General features: G+C 43.9%; 1 protein-coding gene across 2 annotated transcripts in view; it reads right to left on the reverse strand.

Annotated features, from left to right (window-relative positions):
* The window catches only part of ATF7 (activating transcription factor 7), a 178,703-nt gene that overhangs the window by 118,045 nt on the left and 41,697 nt on the right, over positions 1 to 18,961 (reverse strand). For both annotated transcript variants that reach the window (XM_073613605.1, XM_073613604.1), the window contains exon 2: positions 411 to 455. The gene's annotated coding sequence lies outside the window, so the exon portion shown is untranslated. The remainder of the gene's footprint in view (positions 1 to 410; positions 456 to 18,961) is intronic.

Raw genomic sequence — 18,961 nt, forward strand, 5'->3', positions numbered from 1 at the left:
TTGGCCCCTTTTGCAGGTATAACTATGTAAAACATTAAAAATAAGTGCCTATACTGTTAATAATCCAGTTATACAAGCATCCTGCTCTGCACATGCTTAATTGCGCTCTATTTTTCAGCACTGTGCTGAAAACGTAGAGGCTGATCTATGAAAGCCTAAAGATTGACTGCTGCTCAGGGGCTCTGGGCTTCAGCAAAATGGCAAAGAAGAAACAGGAGCAATGCTGGAGGCAATTTACAGCAAACACTAATTTTGGCAGCATTATTGTGAAAATGTATGTTCCTCGCTTCCCTTCTTTTTTATCAAGTTGTTATGGTTAAATTTCCGCTTTAATCCCTAGCAGTTCAAGCCTGGCAGAGTTTTCTGTGTTCCCAGTGAAAATATTTTCTTGTCCTGAAGACACAACTTACCTTTGACAGTTGTTACTGGAACATTGGGGAATCTCCTCTTTACTCCTGTTACAGAAAAAAAAAAAGTTTGATTGGTGAATTTAAAAAGGAAAACACAATGCCACTGCATCCTTAAAATGTATCTAAACCTAAAAACATAATTTAATGCAGCTTACTAGTCCTTAAATGCAGGGACTGTATTCCTTTTCTTTATTCACTGTGCAAATAACACTTCCTGTCCCTTCACCGCTAAGAACATTTCTCTACTCTATCAGTTTATCCACTTGACCTCCGTAAGATTAACCCCCTTCATGACCAGGCCATTTTTTGCATTACGACACTGTGTTATTTAACTTACAATTACATAGTCATGCAACATTGTACCCAAATAAAATGGATGTCTTTTTTTACCCACAAACACAGCTTTCTTTTGGTGGCATTTGCTCACCACTGCGGTTTTTTTATTTTTGCACTATAAAAAAAGACTGACAATTTTGAGAAAAAAAAAAAAGAAAAAGCAGCAATACGATTTACTTTCGGTTAAAAAACACATCCAATAAAAAATTTTTTAAATTCAAATTTCTTTATAGATTTAGGCCAATATGTATTCTGCTACAAATTTATGGTAAAAAAAAAAACAAACAATAAGCGTATATTGATTGGTTTGTGCAAACGATATAGCGTCTACAAACCATGGGATATATACTGGAATTTTTATACTAGTAATGGCGGCGATTGCGACCTATAGCGGGACTGCGATATTGCGGCAGACAAAATCAGACAATGACACATTGGACACTATTACTGTGATCAGTGCTAAAAATATGCACTGTCATTGTACCAATGACACTGGCTAAGAAGGGGTTAAACATCAGGGGAGATCAAAGGGTTAACTGTGTGCCTAGCCAGTGTTTAACTGTACTATGTGTGCTGCTTTTACTAGAGGAAAAGATGGATTTTATTTCATGCTTTGCAGGAACACAAAATGCATCTCCCTCCCATGTCAGAATGGGGATCTCTGCCTTGTTTACATAAGCAGATCTCTGTTCTGTGTGCCGGAGGACATCTAGTGCCCGGCACCGGCAGATCGGCTTCTGCTGTGAACAGTCACAGCAGAAACGGCCTGCCGGCAGCACGCACCCCCTGCAGGTGGAAGTGCAGAATAACGCATATATTCAACCAGAATTCTTCTACTTTACGTGTTAACAGTCTTAAAGGGTTCACCTTTGGAACATGTTACATGTTCCACCTGTTTTTAGAGTGGTACGTGTAATATGTTCCTGTATCTTCTCCCCCCGATCCCCCCTCCTTGTGAAGGCGGGTGGCGGATCTTCTCCCCGCACTCAATGTCACAATTTGAAGACAATGCAGCCATGTGGGGCTCCACCTACACAGCCAGGTCATTCATTCACAGTTTCCTGTGAATGAATAGACTACAATTACTGTCATCCACTGCGGCTGATGGCTTGTTGTCCTCAATGAATGTTCCTGCTCTCAAGTAACTCCCTGCCTGTATGGGAGGTACAGGCAGACAGCTATCCTGAGAGTCCAAAGGAGCCAGACATCACACTGCTCTGATGGCTCGTTTCAAAGAAGTAATAAATAGGGTTGCGCCGATACCGATACTAGTATCAGTGCCGATACCAAGCATTTGCAAGACTACTTGTACTCGTGCAAATGCTCCGATGCTTGACTTGATATCTGGGCAGCCTCAGAGATGATCAGTGTGCAGAGGTGATACAAGCACTGATCTCCCTATATAGCTTTTCTGACAGCCGCTTCTCCTCCTCTCCCTCCCGCGGCTGTCAGGGAGATTGGTGCTTGTAACTTCTCCCACCGCCGCACCAATCACCCCTGGCTGTCCCCCTCTGTGCTCCCCAGGTCCCGATCCATTTCGTCCTCCATGTCCCCCCCCTCTGTGTCCACCTCCGGGTCCCCCTGAATCCTCCCTTGGCTCTCCACGTCCTCTGGTCCGCCCATGCTTCAGATCTGTTAGGATGGAGAGCGGAGGAAGGAGCCGGTAAATCTGTAATTTACCTTCCTTTTCTGAATGCACACTCAGTGATCACTGACTCTGTCGGTTCATAACGGAGCATCGTGAACTCTGTTTACGATGCTTCAATTTATGAATGGAGAGGAGCCTCTGTCTCCTCTCCATTCATCTCCAGTGCAGCTGAGGCTGCAGAGAAAGGAACTGGGGAATCTCTATCCTCAGTCCCTTTCCCTGTCTCAAAGGGGAGATATCAGGGGTCAGTTTAGATCCCTGATATCTCACCATAGCGCCCCCACCCAATAGGGTGGATTTAAAAAAAATACAAATTATGTAATAAATATTTCAAAGTTAAATTGTATTAAAAAAAAAAAAACAAAACACACCACTGACTCAGTCTACCCCCCCCTCACCAAAAAAAAGACAGCATTGTAAAGAAAAAAAATATATAACAAAAAATATAAAATTGTAAAAAAATAAAATAACTGACATTAAAAAAAAAGTGTTGGTAATCGGTATTGGCGAGTACTAAAAAAAACAAAAACAAAAAAAAAATCGCTACCAGTATCCGGTCATAAAAAAGTGGCATCTGTGCAACCCTGGTAATAAATGCGCTTTTTTTATTGCAAACAAAAATATGCAATTTTTTTTTTCCCAAAAGGTGAACAACATGCAATTATTTTTTTTTCCAAAAGGTGAACTTAGCCTTGAACAAACAACCATGCAAACGTCCACATTTCCTATCCTATAAATCATAATTGGTAGTCACTTTAAGGCCCTGTTCACACATAGGACACATGTTTTCCAAGTATAATGTTCACACCACAGGATATCATGTCATGTGCAGTGTGTTGCATTAAAATGCTACATGTATTTATTTTAACGCAATGCAATTCACATCAACGCAATGCAAATCTACTGGGAATAAAAAAAAAAGCCTTTTTCTTATTCTGCCCATTACAAGGACCCATAGCAATTTAACAAGTATTAAAATGAGTGCCAGCACAAAAAAAAAAAAAAAAAAAAAGAAAAATACAAAGCAAGCCAATGGAAGGCATTGCACATTTTCATGCATTTTATTCCACATTTATGTGTGAACAGGCCCTGAGAATTGTGCATGCCTAAAGCACCATTAGCAGGTAGCATACATTTGTACAGCTTAAAAACTCCAAGAATATGCTCCATAAGTATCTCAAATAAAGGGCAATTTAGGCTCCTTTCATGCCAGACGTCCGATCGGGTCCGCCTGTCCATTTTTCAGGCAGACCCGATTGGACTCTCTATTCTCCTCTATGGAGCGTCGGGCGTAAACAGACTGGCAGTCCGTTTACATCTGACTGGCCATATAAGAGAACAGGCTATGTCTGTGTCCGCTCTGCACAAGCGTGTGAAAGTGGCCTTACTTATTCTATGCAAGTTAAAAACAGTAGAGCAATACATAAGGAAACATTAATGAACTGCAATTCTGCATTAAAGGATACGTTCACCTTTTTGGAAAAATAGTAATAAATGCACATATTTTTTGAAGGAAAAAAAAAAAGTACATTTAACACTCCCCCACTCAGGAGCCTGCAAAACATTGCACTCGCAATCATTGGATCACGGGTGCAATGGTCAGGCTCCTACACGTGCTTCCTACAGTACTGTACCTGTACTTCTGTATGGGCTGTCAGTTTCAGAGCTGCGGTAAGTGTGAATGGGCGCTGATCAGTACTCTTTCAGTCCCATTGATAACTTACAGGACTTGTAGTTTATTCATTTACACATCATAGCAGCGTTCATTCACAAAATGTGACAGTGGCTGCAGGGGAGAGGAACCCCCACCTGCTGTCACAGGGGAATGGCAAAGGGGAGTTAGCTGGAACGTGTTATACCCTAATTACGGGTGCAACATGTTCCAAAGGTGAACCTAGTTTTAAAAACTATGCTCAGCTCAGCCATTAAACAAATTTGCATCTATACCAAAAAGCATGAGAAGGAGAAAAGTGTTGCAGCTTATCTCACAAGATGAACATGGCGATTATAGGTACTTTAACTTGCTTAACCAAGCACAACCACAATTAGCGGCAAGATAAGGACTGTCACCCAAATCAGCTGCTGAATCGGGCGTTTGGCATTTCGTGTTTATAGATTCCCAAAGTTGTGGCGGGACAGGCTTATGCTCTTGCCATGGACTGAAGGTGAAATGTGGCAAAAATTGGCATGGAAGGGGTGAAGCTTCATGAGGTCTCAAGTTTGACACATATCCGACAGTAGTTTAGACTTTTATACATGAAGGCCTCTATGGCAAGATTTCGATGGGACAACAGGACAGCTGCGCCCTATCATAACGTCTTTAATATTTAGACAGCAGAAGATCGCGTGTAAAGTAGCAGCACTTTTGAGCATAATGATACAGAAAATACACCCTTTCCACACTTATGGCCTCTACTCTGCAACATAAATCCATGAAAAGTGCAGTGTTCACACTGTGGATCAGAAACTTGCAGTGCTTCCTGAAATAGAACACGACCATTTGGACACCATTATATAAAATAAACATTTAAACCTGTTTCAGCTTGTATGGCAGCCAAGATTCCACCCTAGAGGTGATTACACAGACCCTGCTAAAAAGACACAAAGGTGATGCTTGCAGATTCCTACAAAGCAGAAATGCTGGCATGAACAGATCATTCTTTTTCACATTTCCTATTCTGAAACTGCTGTTAAAACAACAGAGTCCCACTGGCTTGGCATGCTGCCCGTCTGGGAGAGGCAAAGTCAACTGTGGAATGCAAGAGGGGGAAAAAAAGAAAAGAAAAACACCGCAGATTTCTGGGGCTGAGCTTGGATTTCCTTAATTTAATGTTTTAGACGTTAGTGCTTGCTAGTAAGTACAGATGCCTGTGTGCAACAGACTAGTCCATCTTTCCAAGTGTGCTTCCACTGATGAATAAAGATAAAATAATAAAGACACAGAGCTAAGAGATTGGCATGAGTGTAAAGACACTAAGCTAAGAGATTGTCATGAGCATGTAAAACACAGACGTTGGGGGCAAAAAAGTAAAAAAAAAAAAAAAAAAAACAGCGCAGTGAGCAGTAACAGCAACGGAAATAGGCCACCTTTCTTTAGTCCAATAATACTGCAATGCTAAAAGGAAATGTCAGATTAGCTTCAACCGATTCTTGTTCTAAAATGTTAGTTAATAGCTAATAAACCGATTTGCAGCTAAAGAAATGGGAACAATACATCATTGTGACATATCTATGGTCAAAATGTAAAATATGATATTCATTGCATTTTCATTCTTTCTAGCCTACTCCTATTAACCTGAACTCTTTGAAGTTTGTAAAATTACTTTGACGATCCCCACACATTTACCTCCTTGAAATTCACTGTACCCTGTTGATCGGCTCTGAATTTCACAGAGCCCGCCTCCTTACAAAATATGAATAAAATAAATTAAAACATTAAAAAGCATCCCCCCCCCCCCCCCCCCCCCATCGTGCAGACACACAAATGGAAACATACGCTCAGATCCCACACAAATAGGTAACAGCAATTGCAACACACAGTGTAACGTGTTGCTATGAACACCAGAGCGAGAGCAATAATTCCAGGGCCTTCATTCATGGTTAACGCTAGACCAGGCATTAGGGCTGGGGAAAAAAATCAATTCAAATCTTGAATCGAGTTGAAAGGACAAGTCGATTCAAAATTTCAGCAAAACGATTTTTTTAAAAATGTTTTTTTCACCTGGACCGGCGCTGACACCGCCTAAAAACTCTTGCCCGCAGCTCCTCAGGACAAAAAAAAAAAACTCAATTCAAATCGTGAGTCAAATTTAAAAATCGCAGATTTTTTTTTTTTTTTTTTTGAGCAAATAGGCCAGCTCTACCAGGCATGTCCAAAATCCGGCCCATGTTCTGGTTTAATATGGCCCCCCTGGTAATTTGGATATGGATATATATCTATCTCCCAGGGCCACAAAAGATATATACCGTATTTATCTGCGCTTTCTCGGAGGTTATAGGGAGGGGGCGGGACGAGTGCCGTCAGATTACATACAGGAGGATCTCCTGTTTATGCGGCAGGATCTGTAATAGGAAGCCCCGTCTCCTGGGCTGGCATTGGACGACTGTTCTGTCTATCATAGGAGGTGGGATTTTGTATTAGAGGCCGCCGAGTAAACAGGAAATTCTCTTGTAGGTAATCTGTCGGCGCTCGTCCCGCCCCCTCCCTGTCCCCCTCCGAGGCTGCAGATGGGCATCGATCAGACTGCACTGATGGCAATGGTAAGGTTGAACTGATGGCAATGGTGAGGCTGCCTTCATGGCAATGGTGAGGCTGCCTTCATGGCAATGGTCCTTATTTTGCTTCACAGTTCTTTATTTAAAATTTACGTTTTTTTCGTGAAACTTTCCTCTTAAAAAGTGAATGTGCGTGTTATATGCCGATAAATACAGTACATCCAAATAACACGCCCAAGCTCAACTTTAGTCCTGAGCGTCGCTCGGGGATTAGTTGGGGGCCAGAAAAGATTTATATATCCAAATAACACGCCCAAGCTCATCTCTTCACCACACACAGCCACAAAAGGCAAGAGAATTCCTCCTGTTGGGTAGTATATTAGTGCTCGGACGAACACACTTAGACCGAATTTTAATGGTTCAAATAATGTCAGGCCAAATTGGTCGGCCCTCACGCATGTTCACTTCATCAAATCTGGCCCTCTATGAAAAAAGTTTGGACACCCCTGCTCTAGACTGATAACCTGTAAAGGCTTTTTAACCGCCAGCTATGAACATTTTTAGGTACTGCAGTTTGTATTTTTTCCTGAAATTTTGCGTTCGATAAACAGCCGTGCAAATATTGTGCCACATAAAAAATTGCAACCACCACTTTATTTTCCAGGTCCTCTGCAATTTGAAAATATTTGTTTGAGGGGTCTAAGCGTTTTTCTGGTATAAATGCTGATTTTAACATGTGTGAAAAATTAAAAAACTGCCCCAGACAGCAAGTGGTTAAATTAGCTAACACAATTTACTGTACATAGAGTAGAGTTCAAATCCATTGTACAGAAACAGGTCTGCTATAATACAAACAATTCTTTTCAGACTTGCTGCAGCTGGACAAAATGGATATTAGAACCACTGAAAGACAAATCATTAACAAAAGCAAAGTTATTTTCAATACTCAACTCCCGGATGCCCAGGATGTACTAACTACAGTACTCATTCTAATTCTCCCTGTGTGTTTTTTTTTTTACCTTATTACGACTGACTATTTTTCTCTTCCTGTGCAGCTGCTTAAGAATGCAGCTAAGGTGAAATTTACATACCCCTGCCATGTTACATTGTAAGCATAAGGATGCGACTATATGCCATTGCGGAGCTGAAGCTTCCTGTCTCTCTCACTTGGTTAATAGACTAAACCACAATAAAGTATAATCTATTAGATCAGCCTCTCTCAATTAGGGGTTCCTTCAAAGGTTGCTAGAAGTTGTGGGTAGTGGATTGGTCTCTAGTCTGATGGTGCCGGCATTAGTTCTGGCACCAATGCCACTTAGGCTCCATTCACACTTGTACGACTCCAAAGTTGCGCCGACTTTGGAGTGCAACTTTGGTGCAACTCTGACACAACTTTGGATGGGTGCAACTTGGATACGACTTTGGATTTGACCAGTGATAATGGACAACTGTTGCACTGTATAACATTCAGGTACAACTTTCATGCAACTTTTGAAGGTTAACATTGAAGTCTATGGCCCTCAAGTTACATGAGTCGGACCAAAGTAATGCATGAACTACTCTGAAGTTACTGCAACTTTAAGTTGCACATATATGATTGGTTATCATTGGAAAACATGGGCAACAACTTGTCATGTGAGCACGACAAGTCGCACAAGTGTGAATGCAGCCTTAACAGAGCCAGCAGCGTGAGACCAGTGGAGCCTCTCCTCGCCTTTCTAATGTAAGTCACCACTGACACCAAAAATTATGTTAGCTTTCTTGCAAGGGAGGCTTTTTTAGACTAATCACCAATGTAATGCACATTTTTACCAATGCAAGGGAGCCCCTCTCCCATTGACCACCATTGTGGTGTGACTAATGTAATACCATTAACTGTAATCATGTTTAGTAAAGGTTCTCTGAGACCTGGAAATTATTTTGAGGAGTTTTCTATGGTAGAAAATGTGGTTTTAGATAGCAGAGGTTGCCCACTGTCTTTTGTTTTCCAACAATATTTCCCTGGAAAGTTGTTATTTTCAGTACTGAGCAAATATACAAAAAGATGCCCATTTTTCTGCATGTTGGAATGCACCGGTGTCACCTTACCCCAGGCTACTTGCTCTATAATAAAGTATTTTTGTTGTAGTTCTAATTCTTAGTAGAAGTTCAGCCTAAAACTAAAATCTCCAAATCTACTTGCAGCCACTATGTAGCCCTGTAAAGCAAAAATTGCTATACATACCGTTTCAGAAACTGGTCCAACGCTGAGCTGTCAGCGACAGCTTCTCTGTAGAGGCGTGTGCAGGATAGGCAGCTGACAATGGAAGCCCCTTAGTAACTATGGGTGACGTCACTTCCCAGCCATTGTCAGCCATCTCCTGCACAGAGCTTCCGCCGTTGGAGACCGGACCGGAGCCACTTCAGAAAAGGTATGTACGGCGACTTTTGCTTTCCAGAACTAGATAGGTTAGCACTAGATTGTGGCTGCAAGTCACATAGTTACATAGTTACATAGTTAGTAAGGATGAATAAAGACACCAGTCCTTCCAGTTCAACCTAAGTGAGTGTGGGTGCGTGTCTACGATTGTCCCTATCCCTGTATATTGTGTCTCATTAAGATGCTCATCTATTATATTATTATTTATTTAAGGTACCCATATAGTGCTGTCAATTTACGCAGTGCTCCACACATACATCGCACACTCACATTGGTCCCTTCCCTCAAGGAGCCCACAATCCAAGGTCCCCAACTCACATTCATATACTAGGGCCAATTTTGGACAGAAGCCAATAAACCTACCAGCATGTCTTTGGAGTGTGGGAGGAAACCGGAGTACCCGGAGGAAACCCACGCAGGCACAGGGAGAACATGCTAACTCCAGGCAGGTAGTGTTGTGGTTGAGATATGAACCAGCGACCCTTTTTACTGCTAGGCAAGAGTGCCAACCACTACACCACTGTGCCACCCCAAGTTGATGTAGAGATTTTAGTTTTAGGCTCATCTTCCACTTTAACTAGGGCAGCACAGTGGTGTAGTGGTTAGCACTTTCACCTAGCAGCAAAAGGGTCACTGGTTTGAATCCCGACCACGATACCATCTGCCTGGAGTTTGCATGTTCTCCTTGTGTCTACGTGGGTTTCCTCCCATACTCCAAAAACATGCTGGTAGGTTAATTTGATCTTGTCCAAATTGGCCCTAGTATATGTGCGAATGTTTGTCCCAAGCACGTCGAGATCCTACGGGGTAAATGATCGCGATATATCAAGAGGAAACTCAACTCCCCCCACATATATTTTTGTTTTTTAAAAACTTGCCGTTTCCGGACATCTTCAGGACGATTGTGTGATATGTTGGGTCTTGCATAATGTGCAATAAAATGCAGAACATGGACGCTGGCAAAATAATAAACAAAACCGTGACCAACCCAGTATAACCCCTTCCACTCCCAGCATGCCTCAGTGGTAGCAGCAACAGCAGCAGTGTGTGCTTTGACAGGAAAGGCTGGAACCTGATCTCTGAGACCCCAGGCTTGAACAATAAACTGTCTCAGCCACCAATAAATGGTGGAGTGAGATTATACTTTCCCATTTGCAAGGATCATATGTGATGACAGAGCCTGTCTTCCTAATGGAAGCAGTGGCTGCGAGGTAGACTTGTATAGCACAAACTATCCCGATAATTAAGGAAAAATCTGCTTCTGATGTACTGAATCCAGACAAGGGGATGAAGTACAATGGTCTGGCTGAGGTGAAAGAGTGAAACCGCCATAAGGAGGAAAGACTCTAGCACTCAACCCTGCCTTGCCTCTATGCAAGACCAGAAAATGTTCTTCAAAGACAAAGCCGCAAGCTCAGACATGCGCCTCACAAGGGTAATGGCGACTGTAACGAGCCCCTTGCTCGCTCGGTTCCACTCTCCCGACACTCCTCTGCAGCTATTGAATCAGATTGCAATGTCTGATGGTTCGGTCATCCGATACTCCGGGACTAGAACTACAGCTCTGTGCAGTTCTAGTCCAGTGGTGATAGCTCAGAACAAACACCAGGCAGGCTGTATGTAAGTTCAAACAGGACTATCCTTTATTGCAAAATAAAGGCTTTTATACACTCAAAGTGGAGGTGCAGACCTCCTGCTCATATTACTCTAACAATACAGCTGTAACCTAATTAACCTAATTAACATGAGCTAATTAACTAATCCCTTTAGACAGCCTAGATGACTCAGACATGACCGTTAGGCCAGACTGGCCGTCTTGTAGTTCAGAACATCCAATCAACATTATCACAATCAACAGACTCTTCTTCACACAATAGCAGAGTTAATTAACACAAATAACAATGGGGATCTAATGACTCTTAGATCCCATAGTAGACTTATTTACAATACACATTTTAGCAGACAATAGACAGACAGGTGTTGGAATTTACATCAGCATCTCCTAACAGTATCTGTCCCAGCATTATGAATCAGCCACTATTCCAATATGGCAAATCCAGGGTCCCCAGAGTCTGTGTGTCCTGGGGGACCAGGACCCGAATCCACAGTAATACCACCTCAAGGGTCCCCAGGCATACAGCTCACAAAGAGCACCGTTCCCCCAAATGCAAGGGCCCCCGATCGATCGGCAAGAGGCTAGCATACAGACCCCTCCAAAAGTCTCTTTCCCGGCTAGGTCTGTCACATTTCTCCCCTTTCGGCAGGAGACTAACACAGGAGGAGACCCCAGACGGGTTGACTCCGAAGTTAGTTAGTAGTTCCAGTCCTCTAATGCCTGTACCCACACAGTACCCCAAACAAAGCATTACTCACCCAGCCAACCTCTGCCTCTCTCAGAGAACATATCCGCCGCTGGGGAGAGGCCTGGACTGGCCCTTCTCCCTGGAGTCCTTTCTGCCGTTGGAGAGAAGACAGGGTGTCTGGGCTCACTCCGTCATGCTGTTGGGGATCTGGGCCGACTGCCCAGCATCCCTGGGGTATACAGGTGGAGACTGAAGTCCCATCCACCTTCACAGGACATCCATCCTCTGTTAGTTAAGGGCAGAGTCCAGCAGTACTCGGCCCTGTTGCCAGCCCTTCTGCTGGAAACCCCACACCATCTGCTCCGGCTAACTGTTGGGGAGGGACGACGAACACCTCCTCTCCCTTCTCCCCCTGTATCCTGATCTGCTGCTGGGAAGTGACCACCTCCTTCTCACCCTGAGCCTTCGGAACCGCCGCAGGTGTAGGGCAGAGATCTTGGACCCTCTGTCCGGTTGCCAGCACTTCAGCTGGGGAAGTTCCTTGTGACTTCACAGATACTTCTGTTGGTGCTGGGCAGAGCATAGTGAAGTTTGGCCCTAATAACCGCTCCTCTTCTGCTGTAGGCTCACTAGGTTTTTCTTCCTCAGCAGAAAAGTCTATCAAATCCCCTGTCTCTGCAACTGGTGTCTGGGGATAAAGGTTCACCATCTCCTCTCCGTGGAACACAGAAGATGCTATCAGTGCTGGGTAGAGGTTAGCAGAGCTCAGCCCTGTTGTCAGCACTTCAGGTTTTGGGACGGCAATCTTCAGATTTTCCACTGCCGATTCTCTGGCATTCTGCTGGACAGGCACATTCCTCCATTCAAGATCATCCAATGCAGAAACAGGTTCATCAAGGTCAGTCAGCACTTGCTGCATCTGCCATAAGACCTCCCCCTCCATAGCTGCGGGTGCAGGTTGGCAAAGCACACCGTTACTCTGCCACATTGTCAACTCTTCAGCCAGGATTTCAGAGTTGTCAACTGGTATTTCATGATAGTCCCAGGCAAAGGGAGCACCACCCTGCTGCTGAGCAGAGTCTAACAGCTGTTTGTAGGCGATCTCCAACTCCCATTCCTGAACGGCCAGAAACTCCAAATCTTCCAGTGCCCAGTGCACTTCTGAGACATTCAGTTCCTGCTCTCTGTGCTCCATTATTTCCTCCAAACGCCACTCCCGATCACTTCCAAAGTCAGGGTCCCTGGACAGCCTCCAGTATAACAATCCCAGGCCATCGTAGTCAAAGCCTTCCGTGGGGCTGTCATCCGCTGTCCATGGGCACACTTGGGCTACATACCACTGGAGGGCTCTGTAGCTCTCGTCCAACCGCATTTCTGCCCGGATCAGCCTGCTTAACTCGGCTGTCCACTCCTGGTTCGGCTGTTCCCCCAAAAACAGCATTCGCACTTCATACTGCGACCAGTACCTCACATGGATGGAGGGGAGAACTTTTCCCTGGTGCCGCTGCTCACGGGCTAACGCTTCCTTCCAGAGTTCACAGCGGATAGAATCAAACCATCCTAGCAGGACCTGCTCTGATACTGGTCCTCTGTGCTGGATCTCCTCTCGCAACCTCCTTCTGAATTCCTCATCCATGGTGGCTGGTATTTCTCCTCTCCTGCTACCTTGGATCCAGGTGATGGTTTGGATGTGTTCACGGCAAGGAAGCATGATCCCACCATTCCCTCCACGGCTCTCAAGTAAGTCTTTCAGCGTGGCTCTCCTGCAGGCTGGTTTGGAGTGTCCCAGTAACTGGAGAGCAAATCCCACGGCTGCCAACCAATGTAACGAGCCCCTTGTTCGCTCGGTTCCACTCTCCCGACACTCCTCTGCAGCTATTGAATCAGATTGCAACGTCTGATGGTTCGGTCATCCGATGCTCTGGGACTAGAACTACAGCTCTGTGCCGTTCTAGTCCAGTGGTGATAGCTCAGAACAAACACCAGGCAGGCTGTATGTAAGTTCAAACAGGACTATCCTTTATTGCAAAATACAGGCTTTTATACACTCAAAGTAGAGGTGCAGACCTCCTGCTCATATTACTCTAACAATGGAGCTGTAACCTAATTAACCTAATTAACACGAGCTAATTAACTAATCCCTTTAGACAGCCTAGATGACTCAGACATGACCGTTAGGCCAGACTGGGCGTCTTGTAGTTCAGAACATCCAATCAACCTTATCACAATCAACATAGACTCTTCTTCACACAATAGCAGAGTAAATTAACACAAATAACAATGGGGATCTAATGACTCTTAGATCCCATAGTAGACTTATTTACAATACACATTTTAGCAGACAATAGACAGACAGGTGTTGGAATTTACATCAGCATCTCCTAACAGTATCTGTCCCAGCATTATGAATCAGCCACTATTCCAATATGGCAAATCCAGGGTCCCCAGAGTCTGTGTGTCCTGGGGGACCAGGACCCGAATCCACAGTAATACCAAAGCAAGAGTCCTCAGGCATACAGCTCACAAAGAGCACCATTCCCCCAAATGCAAGGGCCCCCGATCGATCGGCAAGAGGCTAGCATACAGTCCCCTCCAAAAGTCTCTTTCCCGGCTAGGTCTGTCACAGCGACATTGAAAGAAACCTTGTAGGTCAGCATAGAAAAGGGACTATCACTTCTTCTGGGATAGGAGAGTACGCTTAACCTACATGACCTCCCTGCTGAAGGTGTCTAATACAGCTCCAAGGAAACATTGACCCTTGAAGGGCATGCGTAGAAATTACTATTTACATGCCTGCTCCACAGACCAACATTTCAACCAAAGGGTTTTTTGCATGTTAATCGATTGGGAGATATCCACTAACCAGTCCATGCAATAGTGTAGGGCAGCCAGCATGAGATCTAAGCACTCTACAAAGAGAGTATAAGTGTGGATGGAAACTAGATCTCTTTTTAGAAGTTCAGTTTATTTACCAAATGTGACAGACTAACATCACAGTCATGGCAGGCTGAAACGCACACCCGGCCAGAAAAAACAAGGTTTTTAAATGAATCTTCAAATGTTTATCTTAAGAGATCTGTGAACACTGGTGCATCCGCTACTGAAAAGTTCAGCACTTCAGAAACTGCTGGATCAACAGTGGGAGTGGCCTACTACTTAATAAAGGACTCCTCGAACAGGGATTGGGCTGCAAAACATTTAGGAGGAGTGAATATTTTATCAGAAGTTTCTTAGCCTCCATACAGGATATCTAGGTGTGGCATGTGCATCCGGGCCTCTAAGGGATCTCAGACTAGTAACAGCAGTAGTGGATACTAAAGGCTGTTTTTTCCATTGTTAAGGTGGCATGCACCACATCAATAATGTGCTATATTGATCTCTTTATACATGGGAGCCAAGGTAGCTGCCTGAAACACCTCAAGGACATCTTCATTCAGCAAGGATTCTCCTTAGTCAGATAGACCTTTTCCGTGGAAGCCAACAGTAAGAGGGATAATAATGGCACCCACCCTAATAAAACAGGTAGCTCCTGATGCTTAGCCCACAAAATGATCTTTATACCAGAGGACCTAAAGTGCTTTGTGCAGTAGTGTATTTAGGTTTTGTGCTGCCCTAGGTCTGACTAAACTCGTACACCCCTAATTTAAATATGACCCACCTCTTCCCTTCAAGGCCACACCTCTTGCTGTTTAAGACCTGCTCTGAAATTTTCGAGTGGGGACACTAGTTCTGAGGGCTGGGCTGGGTTATGGATTCCCTTCATTTGCACAGAATTCCTCTCACTTCCTGTTTGGCTATGGGGCAGGAAGTGAAGGGAAATCTCTGCAATGGGACAGGGATGGTAAAAAATAAACGGACAGGGGCTATAACCCTCCCTTATTCTTTCCAAAATGAAAAAAAAAAAAAAAAAAAAAAAGTGTTGCCTATAATTCTACTTTAAAACACAAATTTCTGATAATTTTATGGAGAGGACTAAGAAGATATAACCATGCCAATGGTGCAGCAGAAAACATATAGCACAGTGAGGAAGGTTTGTGGTCCAGGATGATAGGACAATCAAAATTAGAAGTGGCGCCCCCCCTCACAGTTGCGGATTGCCGGCCGCCTGCATACTGGAAGCATTGCGGCCGCTTTATTGGGGTGCTAGACTTATTTGCCTCTCAGCCCAGTCCACCCCATAAGACTGGAGCTACACTAACAGCGCAAGCCGGCGGGGACTCTTCCTGTGCGCCCCCCTGCAAAGTGCTGCCCTAGGCCTGGGCCTTGTCGGCCTAAGCCAGGATACAGCGTTGGCTTTGTGGCTAAATAACAGTACACAAAGGTCAGAGAAACACAAAAATGCAGAGCCCAGTGGCCGAAGGGCACATTTCAGAAAGGTCCCGGTAACTGTCCCATCCAGCAGGGTCTGGATATGACCCCCCCCCCCAAAGCTATTGCCGAGGATATGTCGATCCAGAGAGCTGCATTAAGAGAGGCTAGCTCAAACAGCATGTAGAAAAAGCCTAACAGAAGAAAAAATCTTAAGAAAAAATGGCTAGTAAAAAGTTAAAAAAAAAAAAAAAAAAGTTAAATATTTCTTAGAGCAAGAGCATCCCATCCTTCTAGTGGGAGACCAAATGTCTCTGAATCAGATATGGCTCGAACTAGAAAGAAAGTCAACCAACCAGTGTATTCCCAACTTAAAAGCCAAGTTCGCCTTTTTTTCCCCCCTTCTAAATTCCAGCTCCTCTATGTACCAATATACCATTAATACACTTATTTTGCAAAAATAAAACAGCTTTCCATTTATTCCATTTATTCTACACATGCTTACCTCACTGTCCTCATGGCTGTTTAAAAACACTTTCCATTACTTCTTGGACAGACTTTAGGTCATGACACGTGAAGGAGTTGACCACCTGAGGGTAGATGATGCAGGGTGTGTGCTAATGAGATCAGCTGGTCAATTCCTTCCTGTGTCATGACCTAAAGTCTGTCCAGAAAGTAAAGCAATAGAAAGTGTTTTTAAACAGCCATGAGGACAGTGAGGTAAGCGTGGGTGGAATAAGTACATTAATGCTATATTGGTACATAAGGGAGATGGAAATTAATAAAAAGTAAACAAAAGTTGAACTTAGCCTTGTAATCCTTCTCCATTCTAATACCCCGTACACACGGTCGGATTTTCCGATGGAAAATGTCCGATCGGAGCGTGTTGTCGGAAATTCCGATGTGGGCTCCATCGGACATTTTCCATCGGATTTTCCGACACACAAAGTTGGAGAGCAGGAGATAAAATTTTCCGAAAAACAAAATCCGTTGTCGGAAATTCCGATAGTGTGTACACAAATCCGACGGACAAAGTGACACGCATGCTCAGAATAAATTAAGAGATGAAAGCTATTGGCCACTGCCCTGTTTATAGTCCCGACGTACGTGTTTTACGTCACCGCGTTCAGAACGATCGGATTTTCCGACAACTTTGTGCGACCGTGTGTAGACAAAACAAGTTTGAGCCAACATCCGTCGGAAAAAATCCTAGTATTTTGTTGTCGGAATGTCCGAACAAAGTCCGACCGTGTGTACGGGGCATTAGTTTAAACAACTGAAAGCCTTTATTACCGTCTGTGTCTCCGTCAGGGAGAGTCACCCCTCGATTTGTCCTGTGTACCATTATCATTGAAAGTAAAAATAATAGAAAATCCCTAATTTTGGGTTTTCCCCTGAAAAGTAAGAGGAAAAAAATCTTCCAATGGGGACAATCGTTCTGATGACCTGGGGGTCCCCAAGGAATTCCCTTCATGTGCAGGGATTTCCTATCACTTCCTGTTTGGCATTTGGACAGGAAGTGAAGGGAAATCTCCATAATGGGACACATACGGCGAAAAAATACAAATAAATCTGACAGGGGTTAATACCCTCCCTTGCTCCATCCAAAATGAAAAAAAAAATGTTTTGCCTATAGTTCTACTATAACAAGTCTCTGAAAACTGTCTCAGAAGCTTCTGATGGAAGGGGCAGTGACTTCGCTCTCACTGCACTAAACTGATTACATTTTATTGCCCAGAGCTACTGACAAGGGATAGCTGTTTCCATCAGAGGCTTTGCACATGAGTATTTCCATTCTGACAGAATGCTTGTAAAGTCTATTTTTTGTAATAACATGTTATAATTTACCTGCTCTGTGCAGCCCAGATCCTCCTCTTCTCAGTCCCTCTTCTTTGCTCCTGGCCCCACAGCAAGCAGCTTGCTATGGAGGCACCCGAGCCGAGCTGCAGCTCCGTGTGTCCATTCAGACATGGAGCTGTGATTTGGCCTCACCCCTCTCTCTCTCTCTCTCTCTCTCTCTCTCCTGATTGGCTAACTGACTTTGACAGAAGCAAGAGCCAATGGAGCCGCTTCTGTGTCTCAGCCAATCAGGAGGGAGAGTCCTGGACTGCCGAGCGTCTCATGGACATCGCTGGATAGAGAGGGGGCTCAGGTAAGTATTAGAGGGGATGAGGGGGGCTGCTGCACACAGAAGCCTTTTAATCTTAATGCATAGAATGCATTAACCACTTAAGGACCAGCCTCGTTTTGGATTTTAGGTGTTTACATGTTTAAAACAGGTTTTTCTGCTAGAAAATTACTTAGAACCCCCAAACATTATATATGGTTTTTCTTCTAACACCCTAGAGAATACAATGGCGGTCATTGCAATACTTTTTTTTGCACCGTATTTGCGCAGCGGTCTTATAAGCGCACTTTTTTTGGAAAAAATTCACTTTTTTGAATAAAAAAATAAAACAGTAAAGTTATGCCAATTTTTTTTTTATATTGTGAAATATAATGTTACGCCAAGTAAATTGATAACCAACATGTCATGCTTGAAAATTGCGCCCGCTCGTGGAATGGCGTCAAACTTTTACCCTCAAAAATCTCCATAGGCGACGTTTAAAAAATTCTACAGGTTGCATATTTTGTGCTACAGAGGAGGTCTAGGGCTAGAATTATTGCTCTCGCTCTACCGGTCGCGGCGATACCTCACATGTGTGGTTTGACCACAGTTTTCATATGCGGGCGCTACTCGCGTATGCGTTCACTTCTGCGCGCGAGCTCGTCGGGACAGGGGGGTTTTAAAAATTTTTTTTTTTATTTTTATTATTTATTTTACAATATTTTATTTATTTTTACACTGTTTAAAAAAAATAAATAAATTGTGTCACTTTTATTCTTATTACAAGGAATGTAAACATCCCTTGTAATAGAAAAAAGCATGGCAGGACCTCTTAAATATGAGATCTGGGGTCAAAAAGACCTCAGATCTCATATTTACACTAAAATGCAATAAAAAAAAAAAAAAAAAAAAAAAAAAAGTCATTTAGAAAAATGACATTTGAAAAAATATGCCTTTTAAGAGGCGTGGACGGAAGTGACGTTTTGACGTCGCTTCCGCCCAGCAGTGTCAAGGAAATGAGTGATCGCCATCTTGGCCTCACTCGTCTCCAGACAAACCACTGAGCAGGACGCGATCGCCTCCGCCGCTACCGACGGCTCCGGTAAGCGGCGGAGGGCACCGGATCGCGGCGGGAGGGGGGGGCCCTCTCCCGCCACCGGTAAAAGTGATCTCGCGGCGAATCCGCCGCAGGGACCACTTTTATCTGAAAGCCGG

This window comes from Aquarana catesbeiana, linkage group LG02 (assembly GCF_042186555.1).
Source record: "Aquarana catesbeiana isolate 2022-GZ linkage group LG02, ASM4218655v1, whole genome shotgun sequence".
In the NCBI taxonomy this organism is placed as follows: domain Eukaryota; kingdom Metazoa; phylum Chordata; class Amphibia; order Anura; family Ranidae; genus Aquarana; species Aquarana catesbeiana.